Source organism: Giraffa tippelskirchi, chromosome 8 (assembly GCF_054371585.1).
Source record: "Giraffa tippelskirchi isolate mGirTip1 chromosome 8, T2T-mGirTip1v1.2.pri, whole genome shotgun sequence".
In the NCBI taxonomy this organism is placed as follows: Eukaryota; Metazoa; Chordata; class Mammalia; order Artiodactyla; family Giraffidae; genus Giraffa; species Giraffa tippelskirchi.
In genome coordinates this window covers 134,527,244-134,546,897 of record NC_137282.1, presented here as the reverse complement: position 1 = coordinate 134,546,897, position 19,654 = coordinate 134,527,244, and the positions used below count along the sequence as shown (strand labels likewise).

Here is a 19,654-nt window from a genome sequence, read left to right as displayed (position 1 = left end):
AATCCTTAAAAACCTGCTGGGTCTCCCACTGGTTTACTGCAACGACAGTGAGCCATTTTAGGATGAGGTTTCCCTAAGGTAACATGTCCACTGAACTTAAAGTAAATACGAAGGTCTATTTAGATTGGAAATAATGAGATTTTGTGAACTGGAAGCAACAGTTTTTCACCCAACAGAAGCTTGCAGTTAGAATGTCTGCTTTCTTTATCTCTATTCATTCATTCATTCATTCAAAAACAAATTTTAGCACCTATGAAATCCAAAGCAGTCAACATGGAGTTGACAGCTCCCAAACAGTGAGACAAGGATCTGGGGGAAACCAAGGAACTCCAAAAGGGATTTAAGGGAGCAAGAGACACTTAGATTAAATTATCTATAGACTAAATATGTTACATGTTTTGCCAACATAGGTATCACTCTACTTTAAACATTTGCATACATGCCACTGTGATCTATAAAATACAGATGCACTTAAAATTGACACTGGGACTTCCCTGCTGGTCCAGTGGCTAAGACTCCATACCCCTAATGCTGGGGGCCTGGGTTCAATCCCTGGTCAGGGAATTAGATCCCACGGGCTGCCACTGCGGAAACATAGATCAGATTCCCGAGTGCTGCAACAAAGACCTGGTGTAGACAAGAAAATAAATGTTTTAAAAGTTTTTCTTTTTAAGTGACTCTGAAATCCTGGTAGCTTTTTGACATTACATGTCTTTTTTTTCACTCAAGACATAGCAAAAGTACATGTTACAGAATGCCTAGGTCAAGGAATTTGTTCCTGTTAAAAAGTGATTCTCAAGCTCAAAAAAAAAAAAGAGATAACTGTTGCTTTCTGTGCTTGTACAGTAACTGCCATTGTCTCCACAGCCCTTCAGTGGTAAGTTGTGCTTCTGAAGGTTTTAAGCTTGTTTAGCTTGGATTTGAGGGTGTTTTGTTTTTCTTTTGACATAAAGTATCACCTGAACTTTTTTCACATGTCTTATTTTGGGGAAAATTTATGATCTTTTTAACATTAGGAAGTTTTGCTTTTCCTGACATTTTATTGCTTTGCATATTTGAAACATTTCAATCCCAGACAATAAATATTATGTGATTATTATTTTCATATGAATAGGCTATTTCCTCCTGTTTTTTTCTAACCCACATTCCCAGCTAATACTCCAAAATTTATTAATATTAAACTGTGCCACTCAGCTTTCTCAGAATCACATATAATGAAAATTGAAAGAGGGGCAGATTTGAGACAGGAGGGGTAAGTAATAGTTCAGAGTAAATTGAAGTGTGTGGTTTTCTTTCAGTTGAATTTCTAATGTTTCTTGTTCAGTTGAAATGAAGATTATATTTACCCCATAAATCATTTTTATAAACTGTCATAACCAGTTATCACATTAAATGATATCTTTTTATATCATTATTATGGAAACTAAATGGGTCTCAACAAAGCTGGATGGGTGTTAGCTGAGTACCCCGTGAGAACTCAATGTTAACAGCACTCGCCTGGAAAAGCGCTCCTCTTGGCTCCCTCCCCTGCCTCAAGCACCGATTTCTCAGGGAGGCCTTTTCTAACCCCCACCTCTTTTAAATACTGAAGCCCTAGCCTTGGCCTTACACACCATACCCCACTTCCTTTCTTTTTTCACTAATACTTCCATACCATTTGACAGACTTATTGTTTTGCTTATTATTGTCTCCCTCTAGAGTGTAAACTGTCTAAGATTCGGGATTAAGGTTGGTTTTTCCCATTGTTGTGTCCTCAGCGCTTAGAGCAGGGGCCTGACACTAGTGCACGTTCCATCAGTATTTTCCAACATGCATAAATGATTGATCAGTCCTTAATTCTGTAAATTCTTGCAACAATATGCCTATGTCATTGTCCTCTGGTTCATCTCACTTCTGTCCTGGCTTGTCTGACTCCATGCCTCAGCCTTTGCCTTCCCTTGACTTGGTTAGTTGCTGCCTATCTTTGCCAGCATTTGGTGTGATCTATTCTGTTTTGTTTTGTTTCAGTTTTAGCCATCCTAATAAGCAAAGAGTGGTAACTCACTGGGGTTTTACTTTGCTTTTCTCTGATGACTAATGATGCTAAGCATTTGCATGTATTCATTTACCATCTGTATCTTTTCCTTGTTGAAGTGTTTGCTCAAACCTTTCGTCCATTTTTTTAAGAATTCATTGTTTGTCTCCTTATTACAACATTAGAGTTCTTCATATAGTCTAGATGTAGAAATGTGGTTTTCACATGTTTTCTCTGGGTCTTGACTTTTCTTAAAAGGGTCTTCGGAAGATTTGAAGTTGTTTATTTTGAAGGAGTTTGATAAGAAATCTTGATCTAACCCAAGCTCACAAAGGTTTTCTCTGATGTTTTCTTCTTGATATTTTAAATTTCAGTTTTTACTTTTAGGTATCTGATTCATTTTGAGTTTATTTTTGTATATGGTACAAAGTAAGGTTTAAGATTTTCTTTTCTCCCTGCACATGGATATCTGATTTTTCCAACACCATTTGTTTGAAAACTATTCTTTCTTCACTGAATTACCTTGACACCTTTGTCTGAAACCAATTGTCCATATATGTGTGGGTCCATTTGGATTCTGTTTTGTTCCTTTAATCTATATACTTATCCTTAAACAGTACCTCACTGTCTTGATTACTAAGTCATGTAATCAGGTCTTATGAGTCCTTCAGCTTTGTAATCCTAGGTCTTCTAATCAATGAATGTGGGATAGCTTTTCATTTACTTAGGTCTTTTCTAATTTCTCTCATCAATGTTTTATAGTTTTTCAGAATGTAAATCTAGTACATACTTTATTAGATTTATCCATAGATATTTCATGTATGATGCTATAAGAAAGGTTAAATTTTTTTTAGTTTCTGGTTCATTACTAGTATATAGAAATAAAATCAATTTTTTATGTAAACCTTTTATCCTATAACCTTATTGATCTCACTTATTAACTATAATAGTTGGGGGAGGGGGGTTGTTTTGTTTTCTGTTTGTATATTATTTGGAATTTTCTACATAGATGATTATGTTATTTGCAAATAAAGACAGCTTTCTTTCTTTCTAATCTGTATGTGTGTTTGTGTGTGCTAAGTCACTTCAATTGTGCCCAACTCTTTGACCCCATGGACTGTAGCCTGCCAGGCTCCTCTGTCCATGGAATTCTCCAGGCAAGAATACTGGAGTGGGTTGTCACACCCTCCTCCAGGGGATCTTCCCAACTCAGGGATTGAATTTTTGTCTCTTATGTCTCCTGCATTGGTAGGCGGGCTCTTTACCACTAGCACCACCTGGGAAGCCCTCTAATCAGTATACTTTTTATTTTTTCCTCTAGCCTTATTGCAGTGACTAGGATCTTCTGTATACTGTTGAATAGGCTTGGTGAGAACAGACATCCTTACCTTTTTCCTGAATTTATGGGAAAAACCTTCAGTCTTTAACCAGTAAATTAGCTCTAAGATTTTCTTTGCTCTTTATCATATTGAGTGAAGTTCCTTTCTGTTCTTAGTTTCCTGAGTGTTTTTATAATGAATGGATGTTGAATTTTATCAACTGAACTTTCTGCATACTTGGAGATAATACGGGGTTGGGGAGGATGATACATTGCATTGATTTTTTTTATTAAAATTGACATACAACATTATATTAGTTTCAAGTGTACAACATAGTGATTTGACATGTATTTACATTGCAAAATTATCACTGGGGTGCATGTATTTTTTTGAAGTAGTGTTTTTGTTTTCTCAATTTATCTTTTTTGCAGTTTGTAGAACTTCTTGAATTTGTGGCTTGCCAAATGGTCTTCCAGTCAGGTTTTTCCAGTTTATATTCTCATTAACAATGTTTGAAAGTCAGTTTCTTTGTGCCTGCACCAACACTAGATATCATTACCCTTTATAATCTTTTCTAATTTGAAGAAGGGGAAGTCTGGCTGCTGCATTTATTTGCATTTTTAATACCACTGGGGTTGAACATTTTGAATGTGTTCATTGGCCATGCCTTTTCATACTGTTCAAGAAAGTGAAAGAGGAGAGTGAAAAAGTTGACTTAAAACTCAGCATTCGGAAAACTAAGATCATGGCATCCAGTCCCATCACTTAATGGCAAAAGATGAGGAAATAATGGAAACAGTGACAGAATTTATTTTCTTGGGCTCCATAATCACTGCGGATGGTGACTGCAAGCATGAAATTAAAAGACACTTGCTCCTTGGAAGAAAAGCTATGACCAACCTAGACAGCATATTAAAAAGCAGAGACATTACTTTGCTGACAAAGGTCCATATAATCAAAGCTATGGTTTTTCCAGTAGTCATGTATGGATGTGAGAGTTGGACTATAAAGAAAGCTAAGCACTAAAGAATTGATGCTTTTGAACTGTGGTGTTGGAGAAGACTCTTGAGAGTCCCTTGGACTGCAAGAGATCCAACCAGTCCATCCTAAAGGAAATCAGTCCTGAATATTCATTGAAGGGAGTGATGCTGAAGCTGAAGTCCCAATACTTTGGCCACCTGATGCAAGGAACTGACTCATTGGAAAAGACCCTGATGCTGGGAAAGACTGAAGGCAGGAGGAGAAGGGGATGACAGCGGATGAGATGGTTGGCTGGCCAGCTCCGGGAGTTGGTGATGGACAGGGAAGCTTGGCGTGCTGCAGTTCATGGGGTCACAAAGAGTCGGACATGATTGAGCGACTGAACTGAACTGATTGGCCACGCGTCTATGTTCTTTTTTGAATTGCCTGACCTTGTACTTTACCCATTCTTCTCTTAGGCTATTCCTGGTTTGCGTGTTGATGTTTGTCCGAAAACTGGGTTATAAAAGTTTAGTTGACCTCAAACAACCCTACTAGACTTTTAAATATTATGAATCACTCTCATCCAAAATAATCTATCTTAATTTCCATTCGTTTAGTCTCTGTTTCCCTGAGTCATATCATCTTTTCCAGTTCTTTGTTTTCTCAACTTCACAATGTTAGAACTGCAGAATCACCTCATTTTTCACTTGAGGCTTTTGACACCAAAAGAAGAAAGGGTGTTGTCCTTTCTGAACGTGGTGGGAATGCCTACTCAGTTTGAACCCACAGGACCACTCTTTTGTCTTCTGGCCAAAAGGGCACCAGGAATACATTGAGCCCCTTTACCACAGGATTGTGTCCTCGTGTCTGATACTAAGAAATTAAGTCGATCCATAGTTTTTCCCTCATGAATAACTCAGATCCTAAATTCCTCCCGCCCCTACTTGGCTGTTTGACATTTTATAAATTACTTTAACTTTGGGGCCTTGGATTCCCCATCTATTGAGAGGGAGCACTGAACTTCTACTCAGTGATTCTGAGACATACTTTTTACTCTTAAAGTCTGTCGTTTAAAGAGGCCGTTAGAGTGAATTAGAGGAAACCAGCATGGAAGTCAACCTTTAAGAAATTTATTTCCACCTGGAATTCTGTTTTTGAAGGGAGCCTAATCAAAGCTTTTTAAAAATAAGTTTTTAATTATAGGTTTGAAACTTTGTGTTATTTGTAATACCTTTTTAGAAGCATGAAAATAGCATTTCTCTCTGTACCAGCTTTGTGCTTTCCCATTCGGTAAACACTGATTTTATTTCACTCTGTGCCTGTAGAAGTAAACCAAGACAGCTCAGTACTTCCTGTTTACCTCCTGGTCCTACATATTGTAGATGGCGACAGACCTGCTCTCAAAATAAGCTTCCTTGGTTTAATTCTGCATTTTCTGGTTAGGCAACTGGACTGTCAATACTTGAACAATGAAACAGTTTGGCTGCTGAAGCCCTGTTCTGACATTCCCCCTTCAAATTGTCAGTGGAAAGTCACTTAATGTAATGGTAAGGATCATATATTAATAATAGCAGGATTTATATTTAAATGGGGCATCACACAGGCCCTTTCATTTGAGAATATGAAAGCATTTCCAACTCTTCAACTTGGAATGTGTGACACGGGCAAACACAAAGATGGTAAATAACCTTGTTTCCTCTGGAGATTCTCGGTGCTCTAAATATCTATTTTTTAAGGAGGAAAATTGAGTGTTATGTGTATTGAGTGACTAAAGCGTAAGCTTAGAAATATTTTATGTTTCCATCATAGTTTATTCTGCTTAGCATAAATCATCAGAGCCAACCATAACTTACCATTTACGAGAGCTTTTTCAGTTGTATTACACTTTTCAGTTGTATTACACTCATGTCAGACACACCTTCATACAAGTCTCTCCAAGGTCAATAGTTTAGAAATTCTGCCTCTTCCATCCCCTTCTCAACTCAACACTTATGGAAATATATGCTAATTGGAATAGAAGCAGCCTACCCAACTAACAGGGTTAGACCACTCCTAAGGCAAGATTAATGAGATAGAAGTTTAGGGAAAAAATAACATTTTTCAAGCACTAAGGGTGTAGATGCCAAGTAAAAGCCAGCAGCTCTCCTGGATCAGTCAAATCCCACGCTTTGCCCTCCCTCGACTTCCCTCAAAGGAGTTAGAGAGGAAATGCTGTACGCCCAACCCTCTGGCCCTCCTCTTTCCCCGAGGCCCGCAGCTCAGGGGTCACCACTGCGGAAAACAGGACCACAGACTCAAAGTGCAGAATGGGACTCTCCACACTGAGAGGATGCCACACAGTGCCGAGGAGGCACAAGCATGCACAGGTGTTCACAGTCAGCCTTTGTCAGTGTGAGATTTATGTCTAAAAAAAGACAATATTTAGAGACCACCCGTATTAAAAGTCACAGATATTGTCAAGAAGTTAAATTTGTGAAATATTCTACATAGTTGATTTGTGATTCAACCGTGAGTTAACAAATGTCTAGAGCTATTAGAAGCTTGCTTCATTCGCTTCAGTCGTGCCCGACTCTTTGCGACCCCGTGGACTGTAACCCGCCAGACTCCTCTGTCCATGTGATTCTCCAGGCAAGAATACTGGAGTGGGTTGCCATGCCCTTCTCCAGGGATCTTCCTGGCCCAGGGATTAAACTCGCGTCTCCTGCATTTGCAGGTGGGTTCTTTACCACTGGACTTCCCTGGTGGCTCAGAGGTTAAAGCGTCTGCCTCCAATGCGGGAGACCTGGGTTCGATCCCTGGGTCAGGAAGATCCCCTGGAGAAGGAAATGGCAACCCACTCCAGTATTCTTGCCTGGAGAATCCCATGGACGGAGGAGCCTGGTAGGCTACAGTCCACGGGGTCGCAAAGAGTCGGACACGACTGAGCGACTTCCCTTTCCCTTTCCCTTTCTTTACCACTGGCGCCACCTGGGAAGTCCCAAGAGAACAGTATTTGCTCAGAGTGAGAAAAGCCTAAAGATGTTACCAGTTTGCTGAGACTGTAATTGGCATCCCGGGTGACAGGTCTATAATATGGAGATGAGGGGGCTAATTTCCTTTTAGAATTCCAACTTTCAAGATCCTAAGGCAGCTTTTACCTCTGGATACTTGGTTTTTTATAGGCACCCTCAATTCTTCGAGACTGAAGAGTAAATTTTACACATTTAAAAAGTGATGTTCTTTCATGTCTAATACCCAGATCTTAGTTTCTAAGCATTCTCAATTGATAGTCAGGCTTTTTGGAGAAACAGCTGATTCCAGGAGTGAGGCAGGGAAAGATGCCTTGAAAAATTAGCCTGAAACATCTTAACTCACCAGAAAACAAAGAATTGCTCAAAGAACCAGAGGGACATGTCCACAATGGGAACTTCAAGAGGCTACCACTGGCTGAATCTGGGAAAATCTGATTATAGTAATGGGTTATCACCCATAGAATAAAAGAAATAGTTTCGAGTCCATAGAATATAAATAAATAAATAGAGGAGAAAGTGAAAGTTCTTTTTTGCCATCAACCGCCAACTAATAAGTGTAGGTGGAATCATGACATTAAAAAATCTTCAGTGGGGGAGAAAGACTGATAAGGAGTAGAAATTTACATAGTCTCAAGTTGTCGTTCAGTCGCTCATGTCCATTGAGTCTGTGATGCCGTTCAACCCTCTCATCTTCTGTTGTCCCCTTCTCCTGCGTTCGATCTTTCCTAGCATTAGGGTCTTTTCCAGTGAGTCAGCTCTTCACATCAGCTGGCCAAAGTATTGGAGCTTCAGCTTCAGCATCAGTTCTTCCAGTGAATATTCAGGGTTGATTTCCTTTAGGATTGACTGATTTGATGTCCTTGCAGTCCAAGGGACTCAAAAGAGTCTTTTCCAACACCATGGTTCAAAAGCATCAATTCTTCAGTGCTCAGCTTTCTTTATGGTCCAACTGTTTACATGACTACTGGAAAAACCATAGCTTTGACTATATGGATGTTTGTCAGCAAAGTAATGTCTCAGGTTATTTCCCCACAAATTCCTTGTTAGTTACAAAGGAAAACTAGTAACAACCACAAAATCTGATGTTCTTTCAATGGTTCATTGTAAATAGTGTTAATTCAATTTTTCATTGTTTTGATTCACAAATAGTTAAGCACTTCTTTGACTGGAGTTTTGTCTTTCTCAAGGTCATGCCACTAAATAAGAAATGCAGACAAAAATTCACTTATAGCCATTCAAAGACTGTCATCATTTGTCCAATGATGACAAATCCTTTGGTAAGCTATACTTTGGGTAAACACCTAATCAAGCTCTTTCTGTTGAGGCCTGATGAAATTGTTCTCCCCTCCAAAAGCCAGATCAGGCTAACCCTGCAGCACACAGCGGAAACACAGAGAAGCAGAACCACCCCCACCAAACTCTTGGATAAGAGAGGGAGCCCAAGAGCTACAGCACTGGGTGGGCAAAGTGGTGGCTGTTCCAGGTCGGCCCCTGTACTGCATCTGGTCCCTTCCCTAGTGAGGATTCTGCCCTTCTTTACTTCCCCTTTTGCTGTCTGCATAAGACCAGAAACCCTGCTTTCAGTTACTGTGATGGTGAGGTGTTTGCGACAGGCAGGATGCTGATGTCCAGAGAGGGCAGGCGGGGTGAGCAGAACCCCTAGATGCTGCTGGCTCAGCTGGGCTCCTGGCCACCTGGTTCTGTGATGGACTGCACCAGCATTCCAGGAAGACGGGACAGGCACCTCGAAGGCTACATTCAGACATTAAAACACACACCCACAAAATAGCCATCCCAGACCTCTAATCTTACTTTATAAACCAAACTATAATTACATGACAGCAATTACTTGAATATTACATTTTTATTACTGTTATGTCATTATGTCTACTAGGAAAAAATATGCCTACTTTAACCAATAAAATTCTTAATGACTCATTTAAGCTACACGAAAGCCCTGACTTAAACATTTTGGTCAAAATAACTTTTAGAGCCTGGGGGATGAAGAGGGTTAATCTCCATCTCTATGGTTACCCCGAAAGCAAGAAAACTTTCACTGGTGGATGGACTCCTAGAGATTAAAAAGTTCTAGCCAAGGCTGGTCAGAAAATTATGATAGTACATGCATGCATGCTAAGTCACTTCAGTCATGTCTGACTCTTTGCAACCCTATGGACTCCAGCCCACCAGGCTCCTCTGTCCATGGGACTCTCCAGGCAAGAATACTAGAGTGGGTTGCCATGCCCTTCTCCATTTTACATATATATTTACCCCTAAATACTCTATGTATGGAACAAACACTTTCCTACAAGCAAATCAAGTGGCTAACAGGTTTCACTTCCCTTAGGTAAACCAAGCCTAAGGTTTGTCTTCTGCTTCATTTTCTGAAAAATCCTTTTCGCAAGTATATGTCCTCTGTATTACTCTGTAAAATTCAGTGCCTAATTCTAAGGTTATGTACATCTGCTGGACATATACACTGTTAAACATTCATGACTGCCTACAAATGTGAAAAGTATTACCAGGTCTATTTTTAACATTGTTTTGGCAAGGCTGTTGCTGCGGGGTTGCGGGGGGAGGCGGGGATCCTATAGAATCTTAATGAGAAAACTGAATGATTCTTTGAAATGTGGTTGTGATTCCCTAACTTATTAAGTGGTGATGTCACTGGGGCTGAGAAGCAAGAAACAAGAAACAAGTAGACGGGCTCGTTCACCAGCGTGCTCTGGAGATGCACCGGAGGGAAGTGAAACTCATCTGAGATGCAGTTTGTGCCAAACTGCGCCTCCTGCCGCCGCTCCAAGGGTCATAGGGTCCCCCACCCAGGACGCGCCTCACACACTCGGTTTGTCATCCCCGGGATCGTGTGTCGTGGAAGGGTGTGCTCTTGGCATGCAGTTCTTATAGAACTTGATTGGCCCATTGGCCTTTCCTCTGTTCATTGCTCACATTTGTCTCAGGAGATAACCACCTTGTTCAGCTGTTGGCAAAAGACGGGGTCCCTGCAGCTTACTTGCATCCCCTCGGTCACTTACTTAGAGAGTGACAAGAAGTTCAGAGAAGTCTGTCAGGACAAGACAGTGTGCTCAGGCCTCCTTGTCACCAGTCTGAATCCTGGGCCACACTCTGGGGAAGAGGACACCATGGCACATTGGATGGTGCCCTGGTCCGGTCTTCAGTGAGTTTGTAATATTACAAGAATAATAAAATATTAGTGCATGAGAGGTGGCCTCTGAGAGGAAAGCCGATGTTTCTTTGACATTTATAAAAACATTATTGTAACAGGTGAATTCTTTCTGTGGAATCTGTTAAACTAACATGCAGTAAATAGAATGGTTCCAAGTCAAAATCCCATTCTTGATTTACAGATTTACCAAATTAACCTGCAAAACTCACATCCTTCTTGCAAAGACAAAAAACAAAACCCTTCCATGGTCACCTTTCCCACCTCTGGCTACACATTCCAATCTCAGACCTGTCTTGGGCACCTCGAAGGCTTCCCCACTTCTCCTCATGTCGTCTCGGCATCTCAGGATTGTCGGTGTGTTTTCTCAGGCCTGTGACCCCCATCCAGTGTTTATGGGACCAGCTGGTGACCTCACACACCCCTCAGCCGTGCTGCAAACCATTTCAACACAACCACCGGCCTTGGAGTTTTAAGGAGAATTTGCCCTGGAGCTCCTGGGTCTGGAGCAGCTTGGGGGCATCTGAGTGCCTGCTAAAGTGTTGCTTCCTCCACCCACCCATGCCCCCCAGAAGGGCTGTAAAAGGTTAGAGTTCTGAGAGGTGGGCAGAGGCTGTTGCACACAGGTTCCTGGGCCCACAGAGGACGGCCTCCCCCCTCCTCCTCCCTGCCACATGTTTGTTCTGAAGCCTCCTTCCCTAAGCACCATGTGTGAATGTGTGTGTAAGATCAGCAGCCACACAGCAAGCGGGGCCAGGTTTGGGGTGAAGAGAAGAGTCTTATTAGGCAGGAGGTTAGCTGAGAGCAATGAGAGGCAGCCCCTTCAGCTAAAGGTCCCAAGGCTGCCTAATCCCAACAAGCAATTTACCAGCCCCACCTGTAACACCCCTCCCCATCAGTACTCCAAAATAGTCAGGGAGTGGGAAAAATTCCCACCGCTGACTGTTGGGACTTTCCCTAGTCTAGCACATGCACATCCGCCATCATGTGCTATAGTACTTTTGATGGCGATTGGACTCATTCAGTTCAGTTCAGTCACTCAGTCGTATCTGACTCTTTGCGACCCCATGGACTGCTGCACGCCAGGCCTCCCTGTCCATCACCAACTCCCAGAACTTGCCCAAACTCATGTCTATCTAGACGGTGATGCCATCCAACCATCTCATCTTCTGTCATCCGCTTCTCCTCCTACCTTCTATCCTTCCTAGCATCAGGGTCTTTTCCAGTGAGTCAGTTCCTTGCATCAAGTGGCCAAAGTATTGGGACTTCAGCTTCAACATCAGTCCCTCCAATGAATATTCAGGACTGGTTTCCTTTAGGATGGACTGGTTTGATCTCCTTGCAGTCCAAGAGACTCTCAAGAGTCCTCTCCAACACCACAGTTCAAAAGCATCAATTCTTCAGCGCTCAGCTTTCTTTATAGTCCAACTCTCACATCCATACAAGACTACTGGAAAAACCATAGCTTTGACTAGATGGACCTTTATTGGCAAAGTAATGTCTCTGCTTTTTAATATGCTGTCTAGGTTGGTCATAACTTTTCTTTGAAGGAGCAAGCGTCTTTTAATCTCATAGCTGCAGTCACCATCTGCAGTAATTTTGGAGCCCAAGAAAATAAAGTCTCTCACTGTTTCCTTTGTTTCTCCATCTATTTGCCATGAAGTGATGGGACCAGATGCCATGATCTTAGGTTTTTTTAATGTTGACTTTTAAGCCAGCTTTTTCACTCTCCTCTTTCACTTTCATCAAGAAGCTCTTTAGTTCTTCTCCTTCGCTTTCTGCCATAAGTGTGATGTCACCTGCATATCTGAGGTTATTGATATTTCTCCCGGCAATCTTGATTCCAGCTTGTGCTTCATCCAGCCTGGCTGGATGAATAACTCTGCATAATAGTTAAATTAGAAAGGTGACAATATACAGCCTTGATGTACTCCTTTCCCAATTTGGAACCAGTCTGTTGTTCCATGTCCAGTTCTAACTGTTGCTTCTTGACCTGCATACAGGTTTCTCAGGAGGCAGGTAAGGTGGTCTGGTATTCCCATCTCTTTAAGAATTTTCCAGTTTGTTGTGATCCATATAGTCAAAGGCTTTAGCGTAGTCAATGAAGCAGAAGTCAATGTTTTTCTGCAACTCTCTTGCTTTTTCTGTGATCCAGTGGATGTTGGCAGTTTGATCTCTGATTCCTCTGCCTTTTCTAAATCCAGCTTGAACATCTGGAGGTTGTTGGTTCACATACTATTGAAGCCTTGCCTGGAGAATTTTTAACATTACTTTGCTAGTGTATGAGATGAGTGCAATTGTGCAGAAGTTTGAGCATTCTTTGGCATTGCCTTTCTTTGGGATTGAAGTGAAAACTGACCTTTTCCAGTCCTGTGGCCACTCCTGAGTTTTCCAGATTTGCTGGCATATTGAGTGCAGCACTTTCACAGCATCATCTTTTAGAATTTGAAATAGCTCAACTGGGATTCTATCACCTCCACTAGCTTTTATCGTAGTGATGCTTCCTAAGGCCCACTTGACTTTGCACTCCAGGATGTCTGGCACTAGGTGAGTGATCACACCATTATGGTTATCTGGGTCATTAATATGTTTTTTGTATAGTTCTTCTGTATATTCTTGCCATCTCTTCTTAATTAGACTCATTAACTGCTCATAAAGATTCCATGAATACCTATATCTAATTATGATAGACTGAATAATGGGAAGGACATGCACAGTAGAGCATCTTGTTATATAACCTGCACCTGTGAATCTAGATTGTCAGTCAACAATTATGGATTATGCAAATGACCTTGCCTTGAAAACTGTACCACAGCCCTCCAGGGCCATCGCCTCCCTTGATGTGGCCCACCTCTCTCTTGAGGTGATCTCTCTCTTCTTTCTTCCCTTATCATTAATAAACTTTCTTGCAATGGGTAAGGCCTTACTTTGCATCCCTACCAAGAATCAAGGCCCACAGGAGGAAGGGTCTGCAGACTCTCCTCTGCTAATAGTCTGAAGCATCTTCAGTTGCCCTGCACGCTGGCCGTCCCCTCATACATCATCCCGCAGCCCAGCCGTCTGAAGCTGTGAAGAGATGGCCTCGGGCAGACCAAGGCTGATTCAGAAATGTCCCTTTTAGGACTTCCTTGGCAGTCCCGTAGTTAAGATTTTGCCTTCCAATGCAGGAGGTGTGGGTTCAATCCCTGATCAGGGAACTAAGATCCCACATGCCTCCTGGCCGGAGGACCAAAACATGAAACAGGAGCAATATTGTAACAAGTTCAATAAAGACTTAAAAGTATGTATTAACGATAATAATAAAGAAGAAGCGAAGTTCCCTTTGCACTCATTTTGCCAGAAGAAAAGCAGGTCTTCGATAGCAGAACTTGATCTTTCAGGAGTCTCTACGAATTGCTATATCTTCTGCTTTTACCAGCTAAGCAAAGCGGTATCCCCTTAAAAAGAAGAAAAATACTGCTTCCAGATTTGCTCAAGACTGAATAATGACCCTTGGCAAGTCAGAAAGGAAGAATCCTTAGCAGCCTGCTCCCTGCTCCCAGATTTTCTGATCACTCAGAAATGGTGCGGACAGGGTGAGGCGGTGCAAACTGCTTGTTTATTTGGCATTTCCTCAGGGGGTTATAAAAAACAAACAACAAACACACACACACAAAAGCCTGACACTCGAAAAATAAACCATTGATGGTAATCCAAGACGAAGCACTCCTGCAAGCTTCTGAGCCCGTCTGTTTGTTGCCGTTCTGCAATTAGCCGAGGATGCCCGAGGATTGTGCTAACACAGCATGGAGCCCCGTGCCAAACACCTTCTCAGGTTTTTTCCCCTCTGCGTTTTGCTAATCCCTGGATGAAACATAATCACAGAGCAGTGTTCAAGGCTGGACACAACAGGGAGGAACTCGGCGTTGGCTCCCACCCAGTGGAAATAACATGCCATTGGACTCAACAAGGCAGGAGGAAGGATGTTAAACAAATACACTCCCTCCAGCCTCCCTAGCAACAGCTTACTGCTCTCCGCAGAAGCCCCAAGCTCTCCGCAGAAGCCCCAAACTTCCCCAAGCTGTTCACTCCGCTCCCAGGTTTCATCACCTGAGATATGTTATGTAAGAGAGAGATGCACAGGGAGGTCAACTGAGCAAAACTCTCAATCAGGAAAAAGATGGAAATAAAGGCAAGTCATTTATTCTTCTCTAGGCCAAAACTTCCTTCCCCTCCCTTGCTCCTTGGAAGAAAAGCTATGACAAACCTAGACAGCATATTAAAAAGCAGAGACATTACTTTGCTGACAAAGGTCCGTCTAGTCAAAGCTATGGTTTTTCCAGCAGTCAGGTATGGATTGGAGAAGGCAATGGCGACCCACTCCAGTACTCTTGCCTGGAAAATCCCATGGACAGTGGACCCTGGTAGGCTGCAGTCCATGGGGTCACAAAGAGTCAGACACGACTGAGCAACTTCACTTTCACTTTTCACTTTCATGCATTAGCGAAGGAAATGACAACCCACTCCAGTGTTCTTGCCTGGAGAATCCCAGGGACGGGGTAGCCTGGTGGGCTGCCGTCTATGGGATCGCACAGAGTCGGACACAACTGAAGCGACTTAGCAGCAGCAGCAGGTATGGATGTAAGAAGACAGACTGATGAAGAATTGATGCTTTTGAACTGTGGTGTTGGAGAAGACCCTTGAGAGTCCCTTGGACTGCAAGGAGATCAAACCAGTCAATCCTAAAGAAAATCAGTCCTGAATATTCATTGGAAGGACTGATGCTGTAGCTGAAGCCCCAAAACTTTGGCCCCTGATGTGAAGAGCCGACTCATTGGAAAAGACTGTTATGCTGGGACAGATTGAAGGCGGGAGGAGAAGGGGATGACCGAGGATGAGATAGTTGGATGGCATCACCGACTCAATGGCCATGAGTTTGAGCAAACTCGGGAAGATGGTGAAAGACAGGGAAGCCTGGCCTGCTACACTCTGTGGGGTTATAAAGAGTCGGACACGGCTGAGTGAACAACAAGGGCAAAACTAAAGTTATGCAAGTATTTGTAACAAACAGATGATTATACATAATGATTAAACCCCAGTCACTTGCACTCATCGTTCTTTTTCTCTCAAACCAGAGGAAAGCATTTCTCCTTATTGTGGTCGCAGGTTCAGATTTCTGATGGAGAAGTTCCAGGCACCACCTCTCTTGTCTTCTTGTGTTCTGATGACAGTGGGAAAGAAGGAATCAGAATGGGACAGAATTTTCTTCAGTGAAGAGAGAAGGCTGTCTAAAAGAACTCATCTATTATACATAATGTTATCTAAAATATCAACCCACACAAATATATGTATTTGTATCTTGATCTTTACAACAAGCCTCTGAGATTGATAGTTACTTTACAGATGAAAGCCTGGGGTACAGTGGTGGGGGGAGGTTTCAGACCACACAGATTGAACCATGGAATGAGTTGGAGATCCCCATGGGATTCAGACAGAAAAGGGACTCCGAGGAGTCATGTAGGCAAAGCTAGAGGTTAAAAACAATAACAACAGCAAATCCCTCTACTGTCAGATGGCTAAAAAGCAAATAAATAATAGAACCTGGCCACAGCGCTCAGCCTTCTCCAAGGGAGCTTAGAAAGCATTCAGCCGTGATCTTGCATCTGGTTATAGTTGCACTGGGTTGTAGGTTTGCCTGAGGGCACTATCATAAATTTGTGCTGAAGCTGAACCTGTAGCAAGTCTCCCCTGTCCAGCTGGACTGGCTCTCATGAAATCGGATGTGATGGAACCAGGAGGAGGAGCATCAGTCTTTCACCTGGCCCAAGGATGGGGAAGTAAAATAGCAGCCTTTGTTACCACACCTCCAAGAGTGGATCCGTGTAGCCTTTTGTGGACTCTCTCTAGGTTTCTCCTCTTTCCTCTGAAACTATGAATCCTCTCTGCCTTTAGGCCATGAAGCCAAATATAACCACTGGCCCCAGACAAGCTCCTGTGGCTGTTACCAGTATCTGCAAGCATGGCCATCACTCCATCTTCCTGCAGATCATCCAAACCCCTCTGAAACACCTTTTCTCTTCTATTCCTCGAGCCCTCAATGCACCAAGTACTGTGCCACACAGCGCAGGAAGGATGCAGTTTCTGCAGTGTTTGCTCAGTCAGTACAGTGAAGCCGACTTCAACGTGGACTGACTACTGTGTGACTCTCTCAGCCCTACAACCTAACAGAGTTGGCTGAATGCCCCTGGATGTGGAAGCAAGGTGAAGTAGTGAGAGCCTCCCTCCAGGCGTTACATTCTGGCTCTGGTCCTGGTCAACTCTCCATACTTGGGCACGTCTCATTACCTCTTGGAGCTTCAGTTTCCTCATCTGTCAAGTGGAGGTGATAATTCCTACCTCGCAGGATTTGAGGTGGTGCCGCTGTGACCCCACCTCCAGCTTTCATCAGCATCTCTCTAACTCCCTGGTTTATTCTGAAGATTCTTTTGTTCCCACTGCAGTAAGTCATCACCAAAACCCAAATGTTCTGTTCCACTCTGTGTTTCTTGTTTGTTTTTTGGTTTTCGTTTGATGATTTCCACCAGAAAAGTATTCTGCCTTTCTCCCGGGTGAGTGTATCCCTCACCAACTTCTTTGAAAGCCTTTGGCAGAGGGGAGCATACTTCTACTAAATGCTGGCAGGGAAGAGAAGGGAAGGAGGAACAATACACCCCTTCTACCTAGGGAGCCTTTGCACTTCCCAGATGCAGTGCTTCCTCACCTGCAGCCTCAGCTCAGCCCCCAGCAGCCCTGGGAGGTGGTCAGAGCTGAGACCCTGAGCCCATCTTACAAATGAGGGAGCCAAGATGCGCAGAGATTGCATGGCTCACCCAGGGCGCACAGCCGATCCATGAAGCCAGATCTCTAAAGCAGGTCTCCAACTCCACATCAGTGCTCCTTCCACTGCAAGGAACTTCTGGGAGAATTCCTCTTTCTGGTTGCAAATCCAAGAGGGAAGGTTTCTGACTTTGGCGCAGGATATGAGAATGGGGCAGCAAGCCTGCCTTGCCTCCTGTAATCATTTGCAAGGCTCTTGCAACCGCTTCCTTTTCCAGAAACACAAAGAGTTAGGACTTCTGTTTCTATATTCAGCAGTGGAATTCATCCCCATCTGGAATCACTGCAAGTCCAAGCCCAGCCCAGCCCCACTCAAGTCTCCACTTGTTACTTCATGTGAAGGCTTGCATGAGTGATTACCCTGTTTGAGCCTTAGTTTCCTCATCTTTTAATGAACTGGGGATACGAATACCTACTTCTGTGAGACTTCTCTGGCAGTCCAGTAGTTAAGACTCTGAGCTTCCACTGCAAGAGTTCGATCCCTGATTAGGGAACTAAGATCACATTTGGCACATGGCCAGAAGAATTTAAAAATAAAAAAAGTACCTACTTCTCATTGTTGGGATGATGTACTCTCATATGTGAACAATTACTACATTGTAGGCATCTTATGATGGTGCATTATGTGCCAGGAATTATTCTAGCTACTGGATATAAGCAGTGAACAGACAGAAGACCTTCCTCTTGTGGAGCTTACCTGCTAAAGGGGGAATATCAATAATAACCTAACTAACAATGAAGTAGGTAAGTCCCCAAGAGTAACAGCTGCTATGAGGATATATGACTGAACATATAAATGAATACTTAAAAGTACTCAAACTGAAAGAAATAAATTTAATTGTATGTTTTATGGTGAAACCGTCATGCAGAGAAAAGAATTGCTTCAGGTCGTTTGTTAAATACAGTATTGTGATTATACATCCCTTGTAAGATATATGCACAGGACAATAAGAACTATAAAGAAATCTTAATGTTTATTTAGTAGGCTTCTTATAATTTGAAAGTTACATTGAAAAGTTAATGAGTTCTTAATTATTTTTTTCTCTTAAGAAATAACATATTTCCTAGCTCTAACCATTGAAAGGGTTTCCCTGGTGGCTCAGACAGTAAAGAATCCACCTGCAATGCAGGAGACCTGGGTTTGATCCCTGGGTTGGGAAGATCCCCTGGAGGAGGACATGGCAACCCACTCCAGTGTTCTTGTCTGGAGAATCCCCATGGACAGAGGAGCCTGGCGGGCTACAGTCCATGGGGTCGCAAAGAGTTGGACACGACTGAGCGACTAACCACAACCATTGAAAAGGCTTAGAAGCTGATAACCCAGTAGCAATAAGTTCCTACTGTTGTGGTCTCTATATCTGATTTAGAGACCCACAATAAGGGAGCCAAAAATTCATGGCAAATTGGTTAATTCCAGGTCTAAGGCAAGAAATATACAAGATGAGCTTTGGATATCTTGCACAAGAAAGCAGGGAAACCACCAAAGACTAATTTTAATGTGTCTTTTCAATAGAATACAGAACATAAGAGAGTCTACTTGAAAGGGTGTCTGTTGGCCTAAGGATAGTATGAACATCAAAAAGATCAAATACATCAAATATAAAGGTTGATGGGGAACTTTATGATGGAAGAGTCAGGCTGGCACCACCTCAACCCCCTAGTCAATCTTAGCATCCCTAAAGGTGGAGCAGCTGCACGTGGTGGGTTTCACAATGTGATGTGCCCCTGTGAAGTATCACCAGACAAATTAGAATCTGATTCTGAGTCTGTAGCTCTAATTACCAGTGTACAGGAAATTCAGGAGACAGAGGAAAAAATTAGGGAGAGTAATCAGCCACATCGAAAATGTGGGCTTCAGGTCAAATAACCTGGTTTTCCACCAAATAGATGGCATTAAAAAGGTAGGGAGGGAAACAACCTAAGTGTCCTTTGGTGAATGAATGAATAAAGAAACTGCGGTACAGAGAGAGAAAGGAATATTATTCAAAAAAAAAAATCTTGCCATTTGCAACATTATGGATGGACCTCAAGGACATTATGTTAAGTGAAATAAGCATAATAATAAATCAGAGAAGACAAGTAAGATTAGTAAGAAAAGTACTATATGATCTCTGTTATATCTGTATGGAATCCTTAAAAATAAGCTTATAGAGGGACTTCCCTTATGGTCCAGTGGTTAAGACTCTGAGCTTTCATTGCAGGGGGTACAAGTTCAATCCCTGATTGAGGAACTAAGTTCCCATATTCCATGCAGTGTGGCCAAAATGAAAAAAGCTTATAGACATCAAAGATACAAATTTGTGGTTGC

The 19,654-nt window shown here is 42.5% G+C and overlaps 1 protein-coding gene across 11 annotated transcripts in view; it reads left to right on the top strand.

The window, feature by feature from the left end:
- The window catches only part of SUPT3H (SPT3 homolog, SAGA and STAGA complex component), a 408,871-nt gene extending 390,543 nt beyond the window's left edge, over positions 1-18,328 (top strand). For 5 of the 11 annotated variants that reach the window (XM_081519022.1, XM_081519017.1, XM_081519052.1 and 2 more), the window contains exon 13: positions 16,423-18,328. The gene's annotated coding sequence lies outside the window, so the exon portion shown is untranslated. Of the gene's footprint in view, positions 1-1,698; positions 3,069-15,636 lie in introns of those variants that run through there. The other 6 variants (XM_081519016.1, XM_081519048.1, XM_081519026.1 and 3 more) reach the window with 2 other exon arrangements.
- Positions 18,329-19,654: the final 1,326 nt, after the last annotated feature.